At 47.0% G+C, this 27,460-nt stretch overlaps 1 protein-coding gene and 1 long non-coding RNA gene across 3 annotated transcripts in view; both read right to left on the bottom strand.

Annotated features, from left to right (window-relative positions):
• XKR6 (XK related 6) overlaps positions 1-27,460 on the bottom strand; it is a 191,081-nt gene that overhangs the window by 130,345 nt on the left and 33,276 nt on the right. The gene's annotated exons all lie outside the window — the stretch shown is intronic.
• LOC127482330 (uncharacterized) lies at positions 10,308-14,800 on the bottom strand. The gene is made up of 3 exons (XR_007908521.1): positions 12,866-14,800; positions 11,303-12,782; positions 10,308-10,398 (listed from the first exon to the last, which is right to left on the bottom strand). It is a non-coding gene; the product is annotated as an uncharacterized LOC127482330 (long non-coding RNA).

The raw sequence follows: 27,460 nt of genomic DNA, 5'->3' as shown, positions 1-27,460 counted from the left end.
GAATGATAGAATGGTTTGGGCTGGAAGTGATGTCAAAGATCATCCAGCTCCAACCCCCTGCCATGGGCAAGGACACCTCCCACTAGCCCAGGTTGCTCCAAGCCCTGCCCAAGCTGCCCTTGGACACTTCCAGGGATGGGGCAGCCACAGCTTCTCTGGGCAACCTGTGCCAGGGCCTCACCACCCTCACAAGGAAGAATTCCTTCCCAATATCTAGTTTAAATCATTTCATACAGCACATCCAGCCTGAACCCCAGTGTCTACACATGCCTCTATAAATGCTGTGTTTCTCCTGCAGGGTCTGGTCCATGCTGGATTCCTGCTGTAGAAACCATTTGGGCAGCTCCAAATGTCACAGGTGCTTACAAAGGGAATGACAGCACCTTGAAAGCATCTGAGTAACCATGAGAGTCGTTCAGTTCAGAGGAGAGGTTGGTATCTGGGCTGCAGACAGAGAAAAATTATTTCAAGAGCATGGTTCAAACCACTGCTGTTTAAATAACCCTTCTGCTGCTCACAGAGAGACTGTGAAGTCAGGGGACGACAGTGATGCGTCATTTGGGCTCCTTTGCTCCTGCTTTCCAACCCCTCATAAAGAAAAGCAGCTCAGGGAGATGCTCAGAGGGAGCACAGCCTGACTGGTGCTCCTGATCCAGAAATACACTGCTGTAAATCCCAGATACAATTCCTTGTTGGAGCAACCTGGGATAGTGAAAGGTGTCCCTGCCCATGGTGGGGATTGGAATAGATGGTCAGTAAGGTCCCTTCTAACCCAAATCATTTTGTGATTCTGTGAATCAAAGCTCAGGTCTTACACCAAATGTGAAATAACCTCTAAGTGATGCTCAACCCTCCCCTCCTATCCATCTCTCTATTCCTCTTCCCAGTCCTTAGCAGGAAGAACATCCTTGACCAGAAACTCTGCAAACAGAATCACAGAATGGTTTGGGTTGGAAGGGACCTTAAAAACCACCTCATTCCATCCCCTGCCATGGGCAGGGACACTTTCCACTAGACCAAGTTGATCCAAGCCCTGTCCAACCTGGCCTTGGACACTTCCAGGGATGAGGCAGCCACAGCTTCTCTGGGCAACCTGTGCCAGGTGGATGCACACCCTGGCCTCCATAAAGCATCACCTCTGTCTCATTAGTTCTAGCATATCACTGTTATTTTAATGGGCCAAACCTGTGTCCTTGTGACACCTTTATGTGACTGCACTTGTTCCCCCGGTGCCAGACTGAACCTGGTTTAACAAGTCCAGCACTGAATTTATGAGCAGCTTTAGCACCACACAGCCCTTTTCATTACTGTCTGAAGGTATTTCCTCTTGATCCAAAACATCCCATGGCTGGAGTGATGCTGAGAAGGGAGAGGAGGGAGAACTGAGTTTTAAGCACAGGCAGGTTAAAATATCCAAATACTGAGCTCACTGCACACCTGCCCTGTCCTGGAGCTCTCTGCCTCTGCTGGAAGCAGGCAGCAGGAATACTGGAGACTCCCAGACACAAACTTGGAGCAAGAACTCTTACCTGCCTTGATCTTTGCAAATCAGAGCCCGAATTGAAGTGGACTGAGCTGCCTGGTGCTGTTGAACAGCACTGTGAGTGTGTGCAGCAAATGGTTGGGTCCTCAGGGCAGGGGAACCTTCCTGGTGTGGAGACAGGGCCTGAGGGGCTTGGAGGGAGCTTGAGAGGGACTGCTGAGGGCCCACACAGGGGAAAGCAAGGTTTAAAGGTCAATAGCTTGGTCAACTCATCACTTCACATTTGTAAAACAGGAGAGGAAAAGGAATCTCTATGATGGATCCTCCATTTCCTAATGAGGGGCAGTGGTGGGGCCGTTCCTATCTCTGCTCTCTGTGACCAGGGACAGGACCTGAGGGAATGGCTGGAGCTGTGCCAGGGGATGGTTAGGTTGGATTTCAGGAAAAGGTTCTTCCTCCAGAGGATGGTTGGGCACTGAACAGGCTCCTCCAGGGCAGTGGGCACAGCCCCAAGGCTGCCAGAGCTCCAGGAGTGTTTGGACAACACTCTCAGGGACAGGGTGGGATTGTTGGGGCATCTGTGCAGGGCCAGGAGCTGAACTGGATGGTCCTTGTGGGTCCCTTCCAACTCAGGATACTCCATGATTCTGCAAATTACAGGGAGCTAGAACCTGTCCCTGGAAGGGCTGGAGACACAGCCTTTGTTACCTGCTGATGCCTAAGGAGGCTTCAGCACCTTTCTGGAGAGCACCAGTAATTCCTAGGGCTCATTTTTGGGCATTTTGTCATCACACTGCACTGGTTCTTCCCTGGAAAACTGCACTTGGACAAACAAAGGCTGTTTGTGTACTCTAAAAATCATGGCAGAATCCCCAGCCTCCCAAGGGCTGTAGGCAGGGGAAAATTCCAACTTGTCCTCTCTGAGCAGGGGACCATGGGCTGTTCAATGCCCTAAATGTGCCAGAGGGAAGTTTGAGCACCCCCTCAGCTGCCACCAGTTTCAAACCAGTGAGGTTAAACCCAGATTGTGACATCCACACCAGGGGATGGAAATAACTGGCTGATAGTAAACATAATAAATAAAATAAATATAATAAATAAAATTTACAGGTCGGGAGAGCTGGGAGTGTTCACCTGGAGAAGAGAAGGATCCAGGGAGACCTGAGAGCCCCTTCCAGTGCCTAAAAGGGTACCAAGAGAGCTGGAGAGGGACCTAGGACAAGGGCCTGGAGGGACAGGACAAGTGTGAATGGCTTCCCACTGCCAGAGGGCAGGGTTAGATTGGATATTGGGAAGGACCTCCTGGCTGTGAGGGTGGTGAGGCCCTGGCACAGGTTGCCCAGAGAAGCTGTGGCTGCCCCTGGATCCCTGGAAGTGTCCAAGGCCAGGTTGGATGGGGCTTGGAGCAACCTGGGATAGTGGAAGGTGTCCCTGCCCATGGCATGAGGTGGAACAAGATGAGCTTTAAGGTCCCTTCCAACCCAAACCATTCTATGATTCTCTAACAGCATCCCAAGTTTTGAAAGCACTACAACCTTGTCATCTTCCACAACTAAAGCAACATCTCAGCCAGAGTCTATTTAGAGCATATTATTCTGTTTCAATACTTTCCAATATTATTTCTTTTTCTTTTTAATTGCAACTCCACCTTTGGGATTAGTGATTTTATTTTATGATGGGATATTAAGAAGAGGCAGCCAGACCTTTCTTTTTTTTTTGGTCCAAGCCTGTATTCAGAAGGAATAGATTAAATCATTAAATACACACAAGCACAGGAAACACAGGAAACTCTCAGCCATTATCCTGTGAAGACAATGCCAATGCAAACACTGTAATAAAATATTCTTCACTGAAATCAACACTAATTTTCCAAGGCAATCAAATCCATCCCTGTGATCCCTCCTCCCAGGGAAAACAGCCAGCATGGCTAAATCCAGATCTATGTGGCTCCATGCTTAAATTTGGCTCAGACACGCTGCAAATCAATGACTCCAGAAAGGTTTTCTAAGGAAAAATTCCCGACGGGCAACGTTTGCTACAGCCCCCGGCACTTCTCCTGACACAGCAGCAAAGTCCACGGAACTGCATCGATCCAGGGCTCCAGGAAGGCTGAAGAGTCAAGTTACAGACTTGTTGGGGCCACCTTGAGCAGTGTTTGGAGATGGCTGTGTGTGCCCAAGGGGAGCTCAGCCATGAGGAACAGCCCCAAAGGACGATGATCCCCCAGCAGCCCAGAAACACCATCGAGTATTTCCCAACCTTTTTCCCGGTCAACCCACAGAGGGGAAGAAGGATGTGATGCTACAAAGGGATAAAGCAGGTGATCTGGCCAACACTGGGAGGAGAGGACATGTGACATTTGGGGTTGGAAGGGACATTAAAGACCATCCAGTTCCAGCCCCCTGCAGTGACATCTTAAACTAGACCAGGTTGCTCAGAGCCCCATCCATCCAGATCTTGAACGTTTCCAGGGATTAGGCACCTACCACCTCTCTGGGCAACCAGAACTGCCCTTCCCCATCTGCCTGCAGTTTGTGGATTGCCCATGCCAAGGGCTGTGCTCATTTCTTACATAACCCCCTTTCTTGTTTCCAAAAAACTGTTGGTACCTCTCTGATGTCCCTTAATTCTTATATGGTAAGACACTGAATAAATGTAACCCCAGGGTATTTTAAGCTTGGTGCAAACCCTCCATGATTTCTTCAAGGATCTTGTAGCACCATGTCCTCAAGCCCAACAGTTCTAAAACCATGGCAAAATAGTAACAGAATCATAGAATTATTTAGGTTGGAAAAGACCTTTAAGATTACCAAGCCCAACTGCCAACCCAACATTGCCAAGGCCACCACTAACCCAGGTCCCCAAGTGCCATATCCACATGGCTTTTAAATTCCACCAGGGATGGGGACTCCACCACTGCCTTGGGCAGCTGTGCCAGGGCTGGACAACCCTTTTGGGGAAGAAATTGTTCCCAATATCTAATCTGAAACCCCTCTGGGGATCTTAAGGCCATTTCCTCTTGTCCCGTCCCTTGTTTCCTGGGAGAACAGACCGACTTGGCTCCACCCTCCTCTCAGAGAGCTGCAGAGAGCCAGAAATTCCCCCTGAGCCTCTTTTTCTCCAGGCTGAGTCCCCCCCAGCTCCCTCAGCTGCTCCTGGTGCTCCAGACCCTTTCCCTGTCCAACACATCCAATCTTTTTACATCCAGACCCCCCAAGTCCTACAGAGCAGCGAAGGGTGACGGTCTCTTGGCCGTGCAGCAACATCAAGCTCAGAAACAGCCAAGCACTTCCATGACAGAGGCTGAATCACTTTTCTTTTTCATATCCATGGCACAGGATCAATTAACCTTTGCCTTGGCTTCCCCAGGGAATCACTTAAGAGGGGTAACAGTTAAACTACTTCATAGGAAGTGGTTTTAAAAATGCCCTGCTCTGCATAAGACGAGTTTGCCACAGAGAAGGGGAGAAAAAAATCAAGCATGTTCAGCATCTTATACATTAATCCTAGGCCTAGAGCCAGGATAATTACTGCCAGAAGGAATAAAAGTAACATAAATATAGGTTAACACACAAAGGGTCCCGTTTGCGAGGTTTTAACACATCACCAGCTCGCAGGCGGATTTGGAAATTTAATTATAGAAAGATTATAAAAGCAGGTGATACCCAAGGGGTCGTAAAAAGAATTTTACTACAGTGATGAGAAGAAAACAAAATAATAATAAAAAAAAAAAATTAAATAATCCAAAGGTTTTAAATGAAGTGGGGCATCCGACGGATCTCCCGAAGCCCTTCCGCAGGATCCAGCCCAGACGGCTGCGCACGCAGCGTCCGCCACAACCTCCCAGGAACGCCATTCCCAGGGAGAGGAGATAAGTCACTCTGACAGCCTTGTGATCTTCCAGCACTCATTTGCTTAAAAACATCTTGGTTTTTTTATAGGAGGTGCTCCTTGGTCTGGTTAAAGCCTTTTTAGGATGGAGGAGGAGGAGGATTCCGAACCCGTCTTCGCTGCGCCGGTGATGTGAAATCCCTAAAAATGCTGCCTCCCATCAGGATTAATGGCATTTTCCTGCCAAGAACAGCTTTGGGGGAGGAGGATGGTTCCCTGTCCATGGCAGGGGGTTGCAATGAGATGATCTTTAAGGCCCTTTCCAACCCAGGCCATTCTGTGATCCTGTGATTAAATGTCATTGGGGTGGATTTGGGCTCTGAGTGAGCTGTTGCCAGTGAAGGAATAGCACAGGCTGTCCAAGAGATTCAGCATGGAAAAACAAGGATATTCTCCCCCATCCAAGCTACAAGAGTGTTTAAAAGTCTCTGTTTTCTGTGAATGCTGCATTCTTTTCTTTAAGTAAAATGAAATACTACTACAAGGTGTGTATGAAATGAAGGAACAGGGAGAGAGGAGGATTCATTTTTGGGATCTCTTGGGTTTCCCATTAAAATACAGACACCCCTAGAAACTGGAAATTTTAATTCTTGACCTATAAAACACATTTTTGGTGTATAAACTGTATTTCTGACCTATCCAATACTTTCTACTCCAGAAGGCAGTTCCTGAAGGGTCCCTGGGAGTGATGTGGGTGCAAACCCAACACAGCCCTGACCAAGCTTTTGTCAGTCCAGCAAAACACTCTGTCATTTCTAAATGCATCGTTTGGGGACTTAAAATAGCTCATGGGCTGAACTGCTCCACTGCTCTGTTACCCTGATCCCTCGTGTGTGAGGAGAAAGCGTTTTGAATGCTGAATGCCCGTAAAAAAGCACTTCAAAGGATCACAGACAAGGATTTTTTCAGCTTTGAAAATACACATTTATTAAAAAGAAAACTTATGGGTTTACAAACATCATAAATAAAATGCAGTGCATTAAAAAAACCCTCAGGATTGATGATTAAACCTCTGGAAAACAGTAACAGGAGCCTCCTCTTTGCCTTGCTCAGCATTAGTTCCGCACATGTGGCTCCTGTAATCCTGTTTCACACCAGTTGTTTCCATCCAAGGTGGACACTACAAACCTTTTTTGTAGGTAAGTATGTTCTACAGCTTGAAAACCTACACACAAAACACCCAGAGTTGCTTGCAAGAGGGTGGTTTAAATATCCATCTATATATATCTTGACTGAGCGCGTCGTGAGAATCTAAGATAGCACAGGGATAACGATCCATATGCCTTCGGAAGCCATATCCCACAAAGCAGGGACATTATGTACGTGGCACGGGGATGAAATGGGAGGCAGTAATGGAAATGCAAATTGAATCTCAGTATCAAGTGAGCAGCACTAAATCAGAGGCTGCACCACACGGCCGCGGCGCAGACGGAGCCGTAAGAAGCCGAGTCCCCCGAGACGTGTAAAACTGGATTAGACATGAACTTCAAACCCAGCGTGATGTGGAATAATCCTATGCTGGCAGAAAGGGATCAAAGCTAATTTCTCTAACTTGCTTAATCTTCTGCAGAGATGTCTGAACTCGGGAGACACACCAGGCTGGGAGTTAAAGCCTTGCTCTTTTAGAGGGTTCAGCAGCGGCTCAGTGAGAACAGAGCAGGTTAAATATCCCGGAGAGCGGAGTTACTTCTGACAAGCTCTTATGGAGTCACAGAGTCACAGGATGGTTTGGGTTGGAAGGGACCAAAAAGATCACTCAGTTCCACACCCTGCCATGGGCAGGGACACCTCCCACTAGCCCAGATTGCTCCAACCTGGCTTTGAACACTTCCAGGGATGGAGCAGCCACAGTTTCTTTGGGCATCCTGTGCCAGGGCCTCACCACCCTCACAGGGAAGGCTTTCTTCTTAAAATCTCATCTAAATCTCCCCTCCTTCATTTTAAAGCCATTCCCCCTTGTGCTATCACTGATTACCCTTGTCAAAAGTCCCAGTTTCTTTTGTGGAACCTTCTCTGCTAAAAGAAGCCTCATTTGGTCCATGAGGATATCACAGTTTCCATCCCACTCCTGAGATCAACTGAGCTTGAACAACTCGTTGGTCAAACCCTCCCACTTCCCTCTGCTGTTTTCTGTGGCAGCTCTTCCAGATCTTTTCCTGCCTGGGATGGTTTAATTTGCTCTGTGCACATTTATTTGTATGTCATTGGATATTGGGAAGAAAACCTTCCCTGTGAGGGTGGTGAGGCCCTGGCACAGGTTGCCCAGAGAAGCTGTGGCTGCCCCATCCCTGGAAGTGTCCAAGGCCAGGCTGGACAGGGCTTGGGGCAACCTGGGATAGTGGGAAGGTGTCCCTGCCCATGGCAGGGAGTGGAATGAGATGAGCTTTAAAGTCTCTTCCAACCCAAACCATTACACGATTCTCTCACCTGGATCAGCTCTGCTGACTTATAATTACAGCAACTTAAAATAACCCAAGCAAACAACAAAAAAAAAAAGAATCCACTCCTTCCCGACATTTAATGAAACACATTGATCCAAGCACTGGAACATCTCACCACCCATAAAAACCTTTCAGACCTAAAAAAAAAAGAAGAAAAGAAAAAAAATGAATAAATAGTAATGCTCAAATATTAACTAAACCATTTTCTATCAATTAAAGCTTAAATAGTGAAATAAAAATTGAAATAATGCTTTAGACCAACAGGAACTGAACCACTTGACAAAAATCTTCTAAGTACAACAGGTGTATTTTTCCACGTGGTGTCCTCTCACATTCCTATTTATTTGTGGAAAAAATTCAGCAGAACTATAGGAATACAGTATTTGCTTGACAAAATTAAAAATTCTACGACTACTGGTCACAGGGCTCAGATCCAGGACAAGGTGTTGCATTTCAGCAACCTGGTCTAGTAGAAGGTGTCCCTGCCCATGGCAGGGGGTTGGAACAAGATGAGCTTTAAGCTCCTTTCCAACCTAAAACATTCTGGGATTCTATGGAATCAGCAAGCCAGTTTCCCTGCTCCATGGTCAAGGCCATCCTGTGCAGCAGGGAAGTTTTGCAGCTCTCAGTGGGATATTGTAGCTTATCACCCAGGGAATAAAATGCCAGAGGCACCAGAGGATGTTCAAGGATCCCTGATGGGGTGGGGGAGCTCATCCCACCAAAGGTCTGCTGTCTGAGGTGGGTATCCAGTCAAAGCTGGAAACAAAAGAAGGATTTCTAGGAGAGGACACATTGAGTGTTGCCAACTGAGAGGGAGCCAAGACAAGTAGCTCTGACTGGACACCTCCCTCAGAATCACTGAATCCTTTAAGTTGGAAAAAACCTCGGAGATCATCAAGTCCAACTGTCCCAGCACTGCCAAGGCCACCACTAAACCAAGTGCCACATCTTTTGAACACTTCAGGGACGGTGGCTCCAGCCTGTTCTAATGTCTGAGCACCTTTTCAGTGAAGAGACTGATAAATGAAGTCAGCTGGAAAAAAAAAAAATCCCAGCAGGGTAAATTAACCATTCTAAAGGTTTTAAAAAAATGTTGTACAAGTGGGTACCAACAGCTTGGTAACTCCACCTTATACTGGGACAGGAATTGGGATATCTAGCTTGGGATGAGACATCCTTCTGCACTCAGTGCACCATTTGTGCTGCTAAAAGGATGCTGCTAACTGAGAAACCCAGTACTCCAGGAGAAATAGCCTGCTTTGAGGTGTAAATCAACTCATCTAAAAACGATCCTGCTGGATAAAAAGCACAAAAAATTAAGTACAAGGAGGCTCAATCACCTCAAATAACGATCAGCCATAAGTGGACACTTTACACCACAGACATGACTCTGCTCTGTTAAATATTAATTTAAATGGACACATTTAAAAAGACATGTACTTAAAATATGGATAAGCACTTTTGGTTAGAAGAGAGCAACTCCTGTCAGTGAGTAAGAAAGGAACAGCTCAGAGAGCAGAATGAGGAATTTCATGCAAGAGCAATCCAGGGATGAGAAAAATGTACGGTACATATGCACATATGTGTTTGTGCATTCAGTGCAGCTCTTCTAAATTAACTCCTTTCTTTAAAATCCTGAATTGAAAGCTCAGTAATGTGATATATTGCTGTCCTCCAGAACTGTGAGATTATTCAGCTTTAAAAGATTACTCTTGTGTGGAGTAACACTCTGCTAAAACACACACTCGAGCTGGAACGAGCACGGATTTGGCTGCGACTCGGAGCAGGCAGCGTTAGAGGCACGAGTCTGGCACTTCAAAATGTGAAGAGACTTCTCTCAAAAGCTTCACACACGCCCCCTAAATAAACCCTCTGCCAAAACACAGCAAATACTCTCTGTAATAGACCAATCTGTGAAGCTTTTTTTTTTTTTTTTGGCTTCTTTAAGTTGCAGCTCAAGGAGTACTCGGGAAAGCTCTGCTGTGAAATATCAACCCCAGCACGTGCCTGCCTTGTTTCCTCCACTGGGGACAATTTACAGGCAGATTTGGTGCATTTGCCAATTATCTACCTAGACAAAACTTGATTTCATTCTTAGTCATTTAATGACAACCCAAATCACTTAATGGTTTGGGTTGGAAGGGACCTTAAAGCCCATCTCATTCCACCCCCCTGCCACGGGCAGGGACACCTTCCACTAGCCCAGGTTGCTCCAAGCCCTGTCCAACCTGGCCTTGAATGCTTCCAGGGATGGGAAATCCACAATTTCTTAGAAGTTTTTTGCTTGGTAAAACTCCCCTCTGCTCTCAAAGCACTTTTTAGGGAATTACAGGATATCCAGGACTTTACACACCACGGAAACCCCAAAGAAAAGTAAAGAGGAGCTTTGCAGAGAAGCAGCAGCTGCGTCTGAAGACAAGCAGAGGAGTGAGAGCACAACACAAGCCTTTCTTTTTCTCTTTACCATTTTGTTGGAAGTTTTCCAGCACGTTGATCTCCTACAGAACCTTCTATGATGGAATCAGGTGACGTCAAACCAACCCCAATTCTGCCTTAACGCCTCGTTCTCTCTGGTTTAAGCTAAAAACAAAGACACAGATGGGATGATTATGGAATGGCAGGCACAGGAAACTGAAAAGAATGGTTTGTTGGACTGGAAAATAACAGTGAAAATAAACAAATAAATAAACAAACAAATAAAACAAGAGACAAAAATGTGCTTCATCTTAAATGATGGATATAAGTATATACATTAAAATATATACACATTGGAATACATGGCTTATCAAAAACATATAATGGAAATATACAGCATATAATGGAATAGTGTAAGTGTATATATATGTATAAATAGTATAGTATATAGTATAATACCGTATATAATGGAAATATACAGTAATATAGTACATATATTTGTATATATACATATATAATAGTATATAGAATAGTGTATACATATATATATACACACATATATATACACTTACAATGGAAATACATGGTGTCCTTCCAACAGATGATAGAAATGAATAAAAATTTGTTTACAGGAATTTAAAACATGCTGCCACAGTGTATTCCTGATTTTTGGTTTCCGTCCCAAACAACCCATTTGGGGAGGGGGGAGGATTATCAGTGGCTTATTTGTCACCCTGAATTACCTGTGCTGTGTGTGTACACAAGCACCAGCTTAAACATTCAAAGGAATTGCCTCCAAGAAAAGTCATCTTTATTGGCATTGTCCCCAATTTCATGGCCAGGGCACCAACACAGCCCCCACTTTGAGGAATCCACACTGACACGACAAGAACTAATCCTATTATTTCCTTAACGGGCGTCTGAATAGGCATTTTCCAAGTCCTGCTTCTTATTGTGAGTTTAACCCGTGTGTTAATTCTCTTACTGAGATCTCAAGCTGCTTTCTCTAGAATCGGGGATTTAAGGGAATCAAATCCCTTCTATTCAATTTCCTACTTAAGAGACAAACCTTTCAAAATTAAACTTGCAGGCTGTTTGCCTTCAAAACATTGCTCCTCTTGCCCAAGAAAATATCTCCAAAGCCCGTTTTAAGCACAGAGAAAAGAAGTTTTTTAGCACATCTCAAGTTTAGACCTGACAGCAGTTTGGGCAGCTGCCTTGAAATAAGAACCAGGACGACAGAAATACAACATGAGAAAGATTTTCAGGTGATTTTGATGCCAATTTGATTAGTGAACAATCAAGCAGAGCTTCATTAGAGTAAATTATTTCCTGTTGTGATTCTCCTTCGATAAACCACCATCATGGAATGGTTTGGGTTGGAAGGGCCCTTAAAGATCACCCAGTTCCAACCCCCACTATGCCAGGTTGCTCCAAGCCCCCTCCAACCTGGCCTTGGACACTTCCAGGGATGGGGAATCCACAATTTCTCTGGGCAATATTCAAAGGTGATCAAGTGGGAAAAGATTTGGGCAAAACCCGACCCTTCGTAGACATTTCGCTTGGCTGAAGAAATTTTTGCGCTCAGGGGAGTTTCCTTTTCTGTAATCAAATATTAAAATATGAAGCCCCATGAAAACAAACATCTTATTCTACACACACCTTCTGTGCTTTCCAGCAAAGCCACAACAGCAGATTTGCTGTGTGTCTGCAGGACCTTATAGGTAGCACATTAAATATTGATTAAAAATAAATCCAAATAATTAGGCTTCAATTTCAGTACCCCGCGAACGCCTCTCCATAATTCATCACGAACGGCATTTTCTGAGGTTCCACGAGAGGCTCTGGGTTTAATTTTAATTATGCATTTATTACATAATTCACCAAATTCAGTAATGTGCAGTGAAGTCTCCCAGCCATTCAAGTGAGTAACGAGATTTATCAGCCCAGTTTGTCACACAACAAACAGGATTCAGAGCGTTCTAAAGGCGGGTGATGAAGGAGACACGGAGGGAGGGGAGAACCAGCGGCAGCTTTATTGCCATGTAATAATGCTAATAATATGCAAATAATTCCCCATGTTAATGAATGCTCCAGATGAATGGCACGTTCCAAATGGAGATGGCACGTGGAACGCCCGCGCTGAGAGAGGGAACGCGGAGCTCAGCTGCTGGGAGCGCTCAAAGATCTTTAGGAGCCATGAGGTTACGACTGAGCATCCATTTTTCATCCAGAGGGTGGTTGGGCACTGGAACAGGATCCCCAGGACAGTGGTCAGGGCCCCCAAGGCTGCCAGAGCTCAAGGAGTGTTTGGACAATGCTCTCAGGGACGGGGGGTTGTTGGAGTATCCTGGGCAGGACCAGGAGTGGGACCGGATGATCCTTGTGGGTTCCTGCCAACTCAGGACATTCCACAATTCCATGATCCCCACTTGTCCCACTGCAGAAGGTATCTAAGAACCTCAAGCTCCTTACATGTGACAATCACACCAAAGTCACCTCAAAAATGTGCATGATTTCCAAAACACACAGGGATGCACACACACACCCTCCATCCAGCCTCTGGAACACAGCTCTTAGGGAGCAGACAACATCCAAACCTCCAGTGCTCTGGCACTTACTGCACACACACCTCTAGGGATCTCCATCCGGCCTCTGGAAAACAGCTCTTTTGGGGTAAACATCCAGTGGTCTGGGACTTTCTCTCCTAAATACTTCTTTTCAAAGCTGCATTTGGAAGTTTCTCCTGAATCCCTGCAATTATTAGGAGAGTGAGTCCTGCTGTCCTTCAACAAACATTTTAATGAGGTTTTTTACCGTTCCCAAACCCTTTGCAAACTTCACCCCCTTTCAGGAGGCATCATCTCCCCTAGGACAAGCCAGTGATACTGGATATTATAACAACCTTGAGCTGCCATGTCCTTCTCTTCCCCTACTATTTTATCCTCAAACATCTCCTGGGAACTCAAATATTTAAGACTTGCATGCTGCCCACAAAGCAAAGCCATCCCCTGCCTGCACCATCCCTTCCCACGTTCTTACTCAAAATCCACTTTTGTCATTCCTTTTCAGACACCCCTTTCATTCAGCTTCCCACATCCACGTGTCCTCTCTGATTTCCAGTCTATCTCCTCTCTCAACAAAGCCTTAGGAGGAACGGGAACCTTCAGGGTGTCTCTTCCCTCTGCCCTCTAACAGCCAATTTGGGGCTCAGGCCCAGTGTCCATGACTAGAGACACCCATAGACAACATGACCTTGTTGTCCTCCCTGCAGCTGAGACCCTTCCTACCCTTCTTCACAGAATCACAGAATCCTCTGAGCTGGAAAAGACCTCCAGGATCATCAATTCCAACCTCTGCCCAATCCCCACCCTGTCCCCCTGCCCAGAGCACTGAGTGCCATGTCCAGTCATTCCCTGGACACCTCCAGGGATGGGGACTCCACCACCACTCTGGGCAGTCCCTTCCCATGTTTAACAACCCTTCCAATGAAGAAATTCCTGCTGATGTCCAACCTGAACCTCCCCTGGCACAGCTTGGGGCCGTTTCCTCTCATCCTGTCGCTTGTTGCTTGGGAGAAGAAACCAATCCCCACCTGGCTCCCTCCTCCTGTCAGGGAGTTGGAGAGAGTAAGAAGGTCCCTCCTGAGCCTCCTTTTCTCCAGGTTGAGCCCCCCCGGTCCCTCAGCCCCCCCTTTATGATTTAACTCCCTAGACCCCGAGTTTCCATAGAACATAAATGCTTAAAATCCGCTGGAGCCACGAAAGTTCACCCTGATGCTGAATGGGGGCAGTGGGGCCTCCTTTACTCTCATCCTTGGGGAAAGGCAATAGTGTGAACCTCTCATTTCCTGGGCTCTGCACAGAGGAGAGGCCTGGAAATGAGAGAAAAACCTTCCAGAGCTCTGCAATTCCCTCCTCGGTCCGGAGCAGCCGAGCGTGAGCCCCGAGCCCCCGGGACACCAGGCTTCATTAGTCTGGCACTCACAGCACTGCTCAGGAGACATCCCAACTGGAAGGCAACAAAGCAGGCCTTTACCAACCTCCCCTCTGCAGCTCCAACACTATCACAGGACTTTGCTGTGAAATCATAGGTCTTTTAAGTATTTTCCTTAATTTGACCTCAGAGGGAAATCTGCTGCTTTCGCTGGGAGGTGGAACCAGCAGAGAGAGGATTTTTTTCACCATCTGATCCAACATCAGCAGAGCTCACTGAGCACTCAGCCACTGCCTGACCTGAAAAATAAACTCAAGCCTCATTTTTACTTAAAAGATGCCTTTAGACATCAGATTATAGTGGGCTGTAAGCAGACATTTACTAAAAAAATATCAAAGCTGTGAAGGAAAGAAATCCTGAGCCAGGAAAAGCAGAGGGACTGTGTTGTACACACTGAAATACATCATTTTCAAAATTAAGAGAGTAAATTTACCTGTCCTCATGACCCAGACAGAACCAGCCTATCAGTCAGCAGGACTATAGAAACATCTTAGAGTGGTTTGGGTGGGAAGGGACATTAAAGCTCGTCCAGTTTCAACCCCCATTCCATGGGCAGGGACACCTTCCACTATCCCAGGTTGCTCCAAGCCCTGTCCAACCTGGCCTTGAACCTGGCTAAGGTTAGATGGGATACTGGGAAGAAATCCCTCCCTGTGAGGGTGGGGAGGCCCTGGCACAGGTTGCCCAGAGAAGCTGTGGCTGCCCCATCCCTGGAAGTGTCCCAAGGCCAGGATGGATGGGGCTTGGAGCAATGTGAGATACTGGAAAGTGCCCTTGCCCACAGCAGGGGGGTGGAAATCTTGCAGCAGGTCTTGAAGGGACTGTTTCAAGCTGTTCATTGATCACAGAATGCAAATAAAATAAAGGAAGATGGACAAACAAGCAACCAGAGCAGCACATTTAAGCTCCCAGGTGGGGAAACATCACTTAATAAGGGAGCTTTGTGGGCAGCACCAGAGCTGGAAACCTTTCTTGTGCCTCCACAACCAGCACTTGAAGCACTCACTGTGTTGACACAACAGAACGTGGCTCGATTTCAAGCACCGTTGAGGTTGAGTAATTTCAAACATCTTTTAATGTTTGTAGATAGTCCAAAGGGAAGTTGGCTGAAAAAGATCTCCAAGGCAGCCACATGGAAATAGATACAAACCCCTCTGAGTCATTACGGTGCCAGGCAGGAGAGAGGAATGGAGACTGAGGAGGGAAAAGGGGGATGGTGAAGATCCAGACTTCCAGCTAAACTGCTTAAAGCATTTATTTATGTCCAGCACCTCCACTACAAGTTTATGCCCTGGGGAGCAATAACAAATCATTTCCATCTACCTGGATTGGTATTCCAAAAGGAAAATTTTAAGCATGATCCGTACTCCTCTTCCCTCTCATGGCAAGAATACTCACATCAGAGGGAGGTCATTCCCTGGTTTTCTTCTGGGTAGCAAGAAAGTCACAGGAGAAATCAGATAAGACATTAATACAGCTGGATTTATCCAGAATATTACACACCAGGACATCAGTGCTTTTAATGGAAATCTGGGAAAGGCTGGTGATAAACCTGGTTTGGGAACAACACATGCCAGGGAAGACAGACAGCCACTCCTCTACAGAGCTTCCCCTGAACTCCTGAGGTCAAGGGAGAGCTTTGTGAAAGTCTAAATTAAATTCAGAAAGGACAAAATTAGCTGCTCAGGGTTAATATTAGAGCAGCTTCCAGAGGGGGATCCAGCAGCAGGGCTACCCTATGCCAAGGGGTGTTCCAGGGGGTTAGAGAAGCTTTTGGGGAAAGGTGTGGGGAAGCCAAGGCATGGGAATGTGAAGGACCTCCAGCAGCATATCAGCATCTTCTACACCAAATCCTTGGCTCAAATCAGGTTCTTTGGATACACAAAAGTAACCTGAGAGGAGCAAAAGGGCTTTTTGGATATTGCTGGCTACTGAACATCCCAATTTTAACAGATTTTTTTCTCCAGTTCACAAGCATTACAGAGAATCATGGAATCATAGAATTGTTAAGGTTGGGAAAGACCTTTAGGATCATCAAGTCCAACTGCTGAGGTCAGGCCAGTATCCCAGCAAGGAATTTCAGGGTAACAAACAGTAAAACCAAACCAGCACTTAGGGTTTGTCTGGTTTTTTGGTCACTCATATTATGAGAATTCAGAATAAGGAGATCTATCCCAAGAACATCCAGAGAAACACACCTACATCTGGATATCCTATTAAACAGGGATCCTCTGCAAACATGGCTAGGAATGCCACCAACACATCAGTTATTATGTCACAGTCAACAATTCCTTCCCAATACCCCATCTAGCCCTGCCCTCTGGCAGTGGGAAGCCATTCCCCCTTGTTCTGTCCCTCCATCTCTGGTCCAAAATCCCTCTCCAGTTCCCATGGAGCCCCTTCAGGTACTGGAAGGTCTCCCTGGAGCCTTCTGTTCTCCAGGCTGGACACCCCCAGCTCTCCCAGCCTGTCTTCATGGAGATGGTTCCATTTTTATGGGAAAATAAATGGCAGCAGGACTGTCAGATTTGTTCTGGATCCAGGGATGGGGACAACTGTGCAGCTCCACCCTGAGCCATGGGGTCTGTTCTGGACATCTCTTCCTGCATCCCAGCTCCTCTGGGAGCGACAGCATCACTTCTAGGAAAGCAAAGTTAAATCCTTCCTGTCATTTGCTTTCTTCAGGAGATGATTCTTCCCCTTGTACAGCTCCACACAGCTATCCCATGATCAGGATAGTCCACACTGCTGAAGATACTCCTCCTAAGCCTGATCTGACACCTAAACACCCTGAAACCCTTTCCTAAGGGAATATTTTCCTCAGTGCAGCCCTCCAGAGCACAAACTACTCCTCCAAGCCTCTATTAATGTGCCATTTGCTTATCCCCAGCAGAGGTAAGGAGCAAATCAGCACCTCTGTGGTTCTGTCACAGATGCCACAGGGTCTTCCAGGCAGACAGACTGTAAGTGTTGCCCTGCTGGGACACTGCACTCCACATCCCGAGGATCACGATCCCAGCATTAGCTGGGGGAACACCAAAGAGCTGTTTTTCCAGCCTGATTTCTCCAGCTTCCATCATTTCACATTTTGATACAGATTCTTACTGTGAGGAAACTCATCTCTGCCCAGCTCACTGTGACACCACATTAGTTCTCACAAGGCTGTGACACACGGATTTTTCCTTCAAAAAATGAGAAGTGTCAGCATTTTTGTATCACTTTTCTGGAAAAACAGTGATCTTAACTCCCCCCTCCCAAAAGCTGGAGAACATTTCACAGCAACTCCACTTTGTCAGGCCACAGTGAAGTCACGGATCAGCCTGGCAGGTGGAAAAGGAGTTTTTAATGTGTTTTTAGGGTCGACATCGCTGGGGGAGCAGAAGAGGATCTCTTCCATGTTCAGGTTCCTGTACAGCTCTCTCCTGCTTGAATGCAAAATAGTCTCAGCTGAATTTCCCTAATTCCTTCAAAGGCTCCCTTACACTCATCTCCCCAGATTATGCAGTAAATGCTCTTTAGGAGAGCACTCTGTAACCCCAACAAGGCTGTGCAAAAAATAAGGCTTAACCAGCTGACCCCTGATTATCTTCAGCAGTTCACCCATCTGTCTCCAACACACAAATTCCAGCCTCAAAGCAACTCTTCCTTAAGGGGTTGGAACTGCATGTTAATATTTACAATTCTCTTTGGATACACGAAAGTATCCAAACTGTCCCCAAGAAAGCTCAGGGAGGGCTGTGAATGGTTAAACCCCTCTTGAAAGCCACCATGTCCCAGATACATCACATTTAAGGAGTATTTCTGCTCTCAGGTGATAAATAAGCACCACCCCATCAAGGTCTGACCCCCTGTCTCACACTTGCACAAGATCAGCCCAAATGAGACGAACCCAAACCTTAAATGTGAATTAACTCCCACACTGTGACTTTAGGAAGAGTCCTTTCAATGGCTCTGCCTTTTGTAGTGACAGTGTTTACAAAATTTGGGAGCTGTGAAGAAAACTGGAATTGCTCAATGGCAGCTTTCCCTAAATGCAGCAGCCTGCAAAGTAAGTGAAATTTGATGCTAAAAATTAGTGAATTGTTTGCCTGAAGGCTCCTCCAAAGGTGGAGCATCTCCAAGATGCTGGAGCATTATCCTCTGGCTCCTTCATGCCCTCCTCTTTCCTTGACAGCTCTGTAGTGATTCCATCTGGGTTGCAGGAATCATGGTATCCACCAGGAAACTTAAGAGTTATCTCAAACCTCCTGGGGCACCACAAACTTGAATTCTGTCCTTCTGCCTCAGGTTATTTTGGTTTTTAATTGCAGTCAGGAGTTCACTCTGCTACCAACCACAGAATCCCAGAATGGTTTGTGTTGGAAGGGACCTAAAAGATCATCCAGTTCCACTCTCCTGCCATGGGCAGGGACACTTTCCACTAGCCCAGGTTGCTCCAAGCCCTGCCCAAGCTGCCCTTGGACACTTCCAGGGATGGGGCAGCCACAGCTTCTCTGGGCAACCTGTGCCAGGTTCTTCAGACACTGCCATGATTTTAGACTCAGGGGGAGATTTCAGCTGTTCCAGCCCTCTAAAAGTGGTGTTTCACCTTTTCCAGCCTGGTGTCCAGGCTATTTAACATCCAGTACAAACACTGTAGGCAGCTTTTGCATTTCAAGGGCTTCCACTGAGTGCAAATTACAAGTCAGGTCTCTTTAGGACCAAATCTGTCTTGCTGTGCATTTGAAAACACCCAGAGAGACCCCGATCCTGGCAGGGGCTGGAGATTCTTTTGATCAAAAGAGGGAAAAAAATGCATAAATATATCTTAAAGAAAGGGGAAGATGGAGCAAGAGCCTTCAAATGGAAACAGGAAAAAAAATCAGAGGAAGAGGAAACCACAGAACACCAGTCTGGGAAACAAAAGACCTGTAAGAGGCTGGTTGTGGCTTTGATTAACAATCCCTGTTCAGGGCTGGAGCAACAGGAGCATCAGTGAGCAAAGCCATCCCTGGGAGTTGTTGAAGGAAGGCAGGAGCTGCTTTCCAGGAGAGATGAGCTACAGGGACTCTTCACACACCCGTTATTTGTGAGGAAAGAGAGCAGAGCACCTGCCTGTGGAAATGAATCTTGGCTCAGGAGTGAGACAGTGCTGGGAGAGTGGAAGAAGTGCCTACACCCAATTACAGAGCCTTAACGAGTCTAAGAATAGATGAATAATTTATTGGCTTTCACCCTGAATATTTGGAGGGTTTTTCATTTCAGGAGAAAAGGAGGATGGAAACTCCCAGCAACACACAATGGGGCATCCAGCTGGTTCATAAAGAGCCACGGATCTTGTCTTGCACCTCCAAATCCCAAAGATGCAGCTGGATCCTGGATAAAACAAACCACACGAGGTGCCACCTCTCAACCTGAGGCCAGCAGCAGTGTAAGAGGGGGATTGGGTGCACTTGTAGCCATCTTCTGTGTTTTGTAATACTCACGATCTGTCCTCCTGTAAAGAAACTTTGGGATATCCCTGGAAGTGTTCAAGGCCAGTCTGGATGAGGCTTGGAGCAACCTGGTTTAGTGGAAAGTTCCCTGCACACAGCAGGGGTTTGGAATGAGATGAGCTTTAGGGTCCCTTCCAACCCAAACCGTTCTGTGATTCTGTGACATAACAGAGCAAATTCTCTCCCTCCATCTTGAATTAAATCTAAGCATGAAAAGCGGCTGCATTTGGGTGGTGATACATTAAAGTGCCTGTAAAGCATTTTAGGATCCTTCAGGAAAAATGCTAAATGTCTGTTCTGTAATTCAATGAACGTTAATATATTCATCACAGATTTCGACTCTCCAATTGCACGGGGGAAAAACAAGAAAATTGGTGCTTGCTGAAACACTACGATGCCAAGGGATGGAAGCGGTCCAGGATCTCGGAATATTCAACCAAGTTTTGCACGGGATGCGGTGAAAGATCCCATCAGAACACACACAGAGCCCGTGTGGTGCAGGATAAGGAGCGAGGTCACACTCAGGCACGCTGGGTTTGATCTGAAAGTGCCAAAAAAGACAAGCCAGATGCTGCTTCACCTTTCTGTGGCTGCCAAAATTTAAACCCAACCTTCCTCTGTGCTCCCCCCAGTGAGGGCTCTGGTCCTGCTTGCCAGGCAGAGCCAAGTTAATCCTTGCTCATTTTTCACTCTGTGCCCTTCTAAAAAGCTGTACCTGAGCTGCCTCCATGCACCGGCAGCTTTTGCCTGACGTGACCTCGTGAGGACAGGGCTGGGGACCACAAAGCAGGAGCACTTGCCCTCTTTTCCCAGCACACCATTCACTGCTACTCCTTGTGGGCTGGGAGGTATTTTTGTTCGCTGCTGAGCACGTTAACTGCCCTCCTTTGTTCAGGCTCTTCAGTCTCCCTGCAAACAGGAGAATCCACTGCTTTCCCGGCGTGCTCAGACAGAAAGACTCTCAGCAATGTCGTTCATTTAACGGGCTCGGAGTTATTTCAGGAGGTGCTAAATTAGGGGAGTGTTTGAAACTCGCTCCCCTCAGTAATCAGCGCTCACACACCTCCTGCTTTTACACCTCAGTGGGAAAAAATAAATCCCTGCCACAGCGTGTTCATTGTGGGAATACTCCCCTCTATAATCTCCTTGCTATTTTTCCCAAAGTACCTGGCAAAAGTTCTGCCATTCATTATCCCCCCCAGCACACCGGGTTTCTAGGTGACAAGTCACTTCAGAGGCCTGGAGCCCCTCTGCTCTGGAGCCAGGCTGGGAGAGCTGGGGGTGTTCATCTGGAGAAGAGAAGGATCCAGGGAGACCTGAGAGCCCCTTCCAGTGCCTAAAGGGGCTCCAGGAGGGCTGGAGAGGGACTTGGGACAAGGGATGGAGGGACAGGACAAGGGGGAATGGTTTCAAACTGACAGGGATTAGATGGGATATTAGGAAGGAATTCTTCCCTGTGAGGGTGGGGAGGCCCTGGCACAGGTTGCCCAGAGAAGCTGTGGCTGCCCCATCCCTGGAAGTGTCCAAGGCCAGCTTGGATGGGGCGTGGAGCAACCTGGGATAGTGGAAGGTGTCCCTGCCCATGGTAGGGGGTTGGAATAAGATGAGCTTTAAGGTCCCTTCCAACCCAAACCATTCTGGTCTATGATTCTATGACCTCTGTTACAAACTCCTCCTGTTTTCCTGCCCTGCTCCCAGTAACACACCTCACCCTGGCAGCTGGAGTGCTGCCAAAGGGGCTTTGAGTGCCTTCACAGGAGGAGCAGGAGAAGCACTTCAAAGTGAAAGTGTAATTCTCCAGCAGTGAAGCACCCTCTCCTCCTGCCTGGAGCAACAGCAACCCTTCCATTCCCCTGGTTTCTAACAATATCCTCCTCCTGCTGCAGAGTTACAAAAGGCCCGACCCAAAAACCAGCTCCTAAAACAACTGTCAGCAGTTTTTAGAGCCAGTTAAGTAGTGACTGGAAGGAGAAGGGGAACAAACTGGCCTTGGAGGCAAACACCAGTTCAGCTCCACTTGGCCATAGAAGCTAAAATGTTAAATAAAAATGCAGGTGCACATTGGTGAGCCCCAGAGTTGGCTGGCAAGGCACAGGGTTTGCTGGCAGATGGATGGTTGCAATGGACCTTCTTGTACAGAGAAGAGCAAGACAGAGGGTCTCAGTTGCTTCATGGGAGCTGTCAAAAACCAGCTCTGACCCGGGGAGAAGGAAGAAGAGGATGTGTCTGCTGATTACAGGGCAAAATGCCACCTCTAAACCAGCAGCAGTTGCTTAACCAGCTGTGGGCCCAACCCAGAGATGCTCCAGGAGCTGAGGAACACACAGCCTTGCTCAGAGCTCAGCTGGAACCCTCTGGAGATCCTGGCAGATCCCCACCCGTAAAAACACTGGTGGGTGTTTTTTTTACACAGGCCTGGAGGGACAGGACAAGGGGGAATGGTATCAAAGTGGCAGAGGGCAGGGTTACATGGGTATTAGGAAGAAATTCTTCCCTGTGAGGGTGGTGAGGCCCTGGTACAGGTTGCCCAGAGAAGCTGTGGCTGCCCCATCCCTGGGAGTGTCCAAAGCCAGCTTGGATGGGGCTTGGAGCAACCTGGGCTAGTGGAAGGTGTCCCTGCCCTGGCAGGGGCTTGGAAGTAGAAGATGGTTAAGGTCCCTTCCCAACCAAAGCATTCCATGATTCTGTGAGGTGTCACAGGAACTAGATGCAACCATTAGAAGTCTCTGAAAACAACACACTCAGATGGACAATGTTGGACCAGCCCAAGGTAATGATGCACGGATGGAACAGGGCTGGAGTGTGTCAGTGGGAAGTGGAAATGCAAAAGCACAGGCTGCATTCCTCCTGCTCTGGAGCAGAGAGAGCGTCTGTCCATGTGCCACCAACAATGCAACCAGCATTCCTTTAATTTCAGTCCACTCACTGGCACTCAATCCACTCCAGTGACAGTTGTGTGACCTTCATTCTCTCACTGCCCAAGTGGGTATTCCACAGGTTTACACATCACATACCAATTGCATTTCATCACTGGTAATGAAAGCAGAGGAACAATTTAAGAACTCCAGCGTTACCGTTTTTTTTTTCAAATGGTAGATTAAACCAAGAAATCATTGTCTAATCTTTTTTTTATTCCTTAAGCACCGGTGCATGTTGCACAGGATTTGAGAAGTAAGGAGGTGAGAGTTTAAAAATCCAAATTCCTGAGCAAACTGCTTCAGAAGTTTTCCCAGAGTTAAGTTGCCCAGCGAGGTTGTGGACTCCTCATTCCTGGGAGTGTTCAAGGCCAGGATGGAGGGAGCTTGCAGCAACCTGGTCTAGTGGAAGGTGTCCCTGCCCATGGCAGGGGGTTGGAATGGGATAAACTTTAAGGTCCCTTCCAACCCAAACCATTCTGTGATTCTAAGGCAGGGTTACAACACCAGGTTACTTTTTTGATGTTGTTCTCAGAGAACATTTGCAAAATGGCCATTCAGGATCTCATCTTTATTATCCCAATGCCATCAATGCCACATAGATTTTGCCTCTCAGTAAATGCAGAGTATAATATTTAGATGTTTTACGGCTCCAAGCCTGGAAAGCCATTTCCATCTTAAGAGCCTCGAGAAGCAATAAATCATAACATTTCAGACAGGAGTTGTTTTTGACTCAGTATACTGAGTTAAATTACTTGTAGCATTACAGCAGAGTAATTCTGTGTGTGAGAAACGAGCAGCAGCACTTTGGTGATCAGGTTAGAGGGATATTTGTGCTAACAAGGAAATTTAAGCTCCATTCCAATGCCAGAAATCTGGAGCCTTTAGCAGTGTCTCCTCTGCTTCCTCCAGGGACCAACTGGGTATCACTCTCACATACTTCTCTGGAGTGATGAAAGCACATTATAGGCTGATAAAAGGCAATCCATGGTATTTTTTACAGGTCTCCAAAGATCAGCAATTTATTAAAAAGAGCTTTCCAGGAACCTGGCAAAAACATAACCTTCCTCGTCAACACCTCGCACCAAATGCATCTTCCCTTAGATAAATTCCTAGAGCTGGAATACAAAAGTCACTCTTCCCTAATTGCTGCTGGTTTGCATTTGCAAATTCCAAGTGGTGATGCCTCCTGAAGTGGTGTTGCCTCCTCGCTTGTCAGCAGAGATTTATCAACCCCCTTCTGTGTCCAAAGGTCACACAAGCAAATCAGTAAATCCGAGTGTGCTCTGAGCAGGAATCCAGGAATCCCTCCCTCCCCAGCTGAGCTGTCCCATCCATAACAGTGCACACACCCAGGATGACACAACACAGACTAAACCAGCTTAAATAATGAAAAACAAAACCGTAATTATCAAATAAAAGAACAAAGCAGCTCTGAGAGCTCTGCTGTTCTTTATCCTCCGGTGACTTATTCGCAACAGGTCTCCCGGGCACTGCTGTGAATTAAGAGTAATGAGGAGATGCTCCAGGGCTTGGTTAAAGGCTACTGCATCCAGCTGTGCATCTGTTGTTAGAACACAAAGAAACCACCAAAAACCGAAGGGCTGATTCTCACTTCCCACTTTAAACCACCCCAGCAGTGTAAATGTGAGCATAAATTACACCCACATCTCCTCTAACAGCGGTGTGAACGAGCTGGAGTGAAAAGGATGATCCAGCTGAAGGTTTCCAGTTAAGAACTAAAGGAAACAGGGAGTGCAGATGTTTCCTTGCCTCGTGCCTTGTGCAAGTGCTGCTTTCTGTGTGTGCCTGAGTTGCTAAGCTCTCTTTTGAGCAGCACCTGGGAGCTGCAGCATCACAGGAGACACTAAAAACCAGGCACGGAAAACATGGAAACGCCCAATAAATGAACCACCCAAAAATTCCTTTTACTGTGTCTGCACCTTCACTGGAATAAAAATCTCTCTCCCAGCCCACCTGCTGCTGGGAAGCTCTTGGATTCATCCCCACAGCTGAGAAAAGGCCCTCAGAGTGAAAAAAGCCAAGTCCCTCTGTGTGAAATCAGGTGAAATCAGTTAAATCAGCCAAGTCAAGTGGAATAACCAGGCGAGGAACTCTGCTCCTTCACGGAGTATCCTGATCCATCACAGGTCACATCACTTGACTTCAGGCCCGTTATTCCTTTGGCTTCCCAGGGCATTCTGCAGACTGAGTGACACCTCCAGTCTGCACTGACCAGGGTCACCGCCTGACAACTCACCCCTTGTGGGACAGTGTCACCCCAAAAGCCCCCAACAACGATGGGCTGGCAGGGATGCAGGAGACTGGGGCAGAAGGAATAGCCTGGCACAAGGACCTTGTTCTGATGTCTTCCCAAAGGTGCTCACTCCAGAACCTGGAGTTACTGTCAATATCATTTTACCTTACTGTTAATATCAGTTTTTTTCATGTTGTTATTTTTTTAAACACATAAAACTAAAAACAGAAGATGTACCTGTGCAGCTCATACACAACATGTCCCGACAGCAGCGGTGCGAGTTCAAGTCATCCTGTGATTTATTGCCTCTGGAATGTCTCACATCTAACTCATAGAATCAGGGAATCACAGAATCATAGAATCAGCTTGGAAAAGACCTCTAAGATCCCCAAGTACAACCACTGACCCAGCACCAACACCATGTTCACTGCTAAACCATGTCCTCAAGTGCCACATCGTGTTTCTTGAATACTTCCAGGGATGGTGACATGGACATCCTACACCAGAAATCACAGTTTTCCAGCCTTACAGTCCATAAAACCTTATTCTCTACTAATATTCTCTACCTTATTCTGTGAGGGTGGGGAGACACTGGCACAGGTTGCCCGGGAAGGTTGTGGATGCCCCAACCCTGGCATTGTCCAAAGCCAGGCTGGATAAAGCCTTTGACCAATCTGGTTGAGTGGGGGGTGTCCCCACCCAAGGCAGAGGGGGTTGGCACTGGATGATCTTCCAACTCCTTAACATTCTATGATTCTATAATTCTCCTTTTTTTTTGAAGGATTCTGCTTCACCACTGAGACTCCAGAATGTGGCATCTAAGCCTGTTATAATGGACTGAAAGCAGAAAAAAATGTCAAAATACACATTCCAGGATTATCCTACCAAACTGGGGGGGGGGGGTGGTTTCACAATATTTTGGTAGAGAAAGGTTTCAGAAGCTCATTTTTTTTAAATCACACTGCGATGCTGAGAGCTGGTGGCACTGAGTGTTTAACTCACTGTTTAATTCAATTTTGCTCTGTCTAAAAATAAGAAAGCAGCACATTAATCCCAAATCCCGTAAACACAGACTTGTAAACACTCCCCACCACCCTCCTCACCCATGCTGGGGAGGGCTGGCCCGTGTTTTCCAAGCCTGTTTGGAAGCAGATGGCAGCCACATAATTCGGATTCGCTGCAATCTGTTGCTGGTGGGGGGAAAAAAAAAATCTCAACTGCCTCTTCCTACAAACCTAAAACCCGGGAAGTTCAACCCACTCCGTAGTTTTGTTACATGTTTTGTAACAGTTTTGCCAACAGCCCCAGCCCTGCTCAGGGAGAACACATGCTCCTTGTTCTCAGCCTTAACTCAGCAGTGAAAAAACCCCTCCCATCGCTCCGGGAAGGGTAAATTGTCGATTTGCTCAGCTCCAGGTCTGGCTTTGCCTCCTGAACACACATCCACTGCTCCTGACATGACACAGAGAGGATGAGCCACTTCATCTACCTTATTTTTTATCACAGCATCTAAGATCTTATGGAAAATATATGCAGATTACAGGGAAATGCTTTTTGCCCCCCCCAAAACCCCCACACTGTCAATCTGTTCATGAACTCCCTCTGCTTTGGTGAAGTTTGTCTTGAGGGGCACAAAACTGGATGAAGGATTTTGTGGATCCCAAGCAAATGAGGTCAAGTCACTCCCTCTGCCTACAGGTTGTGCTGCTGCTTAAAGAGCCTGGGATGTTGGTGGATTCACTTGTCCAGGGAAGGGAACGGAGCTGGGGAAGGGGCTGGAGCAGCAGGGGCAGCTGAGGGAGCTGGGGGGGCTCAGCCTGGAGAAAAGGAGGCTCAGGGGGGACCTTCTGGCTCTGCAACTCCCTGACAGGAGAGGGAAGCCAAGGGGGGTCGGGCTCTGCTCCCAGGGAACAAAGGACAGGATGAGAGGAAACAGCCTCAAGTTGTGCCAGGAGAGGTTTAGAATGGAAATTAGGAACAATTCCTTCCCGGAAAATGGTTCTCCAGCTTTGGCTGTAACATCCCATCTTAGATACAGTGGGAGACAGTTTGGAAAGCTACAGTCAAGGTGAATCATGGAACAGAATCCCAGAAGGATTTGGGTTTGAAGGGACCCTAAAGCTCATCCTGTTCCAACCCCTGCCATGGGCAGGGACACCTTCCACCATCCCAGGTTGTTGTTGCTGCCACCCACTGTCCTCCCCTCACCCACAAATCCAGTCACTTTAACCTACAAGATCCTCAGGTTGGTCAGGCCTGATTTCCACTTGTTAAATCCATGCTGACTGTTCCCAAGCCCCTTCTTTCCCTGCAAATGCCTAGAAAATTGTCCCAAGAAATTTGTCCCCAGGGGTCCAAATGGAGCTGACTGCCCTGTAGCTCCTTGGAGTGCCCTTGTGGACTGAGGAATATGGGTGCAATATTTGCCTTTCTCCCATCTCTGAGGGCCTTCTCCACTTTCCATGGATTTTCAGAGTGGCCTTGCTTTAACATCAGCCACCTCTCAGCACCTCCAGATGGAACCCACCAGGTCTCATGGACCTGCAGGTACTCCCTGACTCAACCCTTTGGTGCTGCTGATGTTG

Source organism: Manacus candei, unplaced genomic scaffold (genome assembly GCF_025592945.1).
Source record: "Manacus candei isolate 608988 ecotype Guabito, Panama unplaced genomic scaffold, ASM2559294v1 h1tg000007l, whole genome shotgun sequence".
Taxonomy (NCBI): domain Eukaryota; kingdom Metazoa; phylum Chordata; class Aves; order Passeriformes; family Pipridae; genus Manacus; species Manacus candei.
This window is presented reverse-complemented; position numbering and strand designations above follow the sequence as displayed.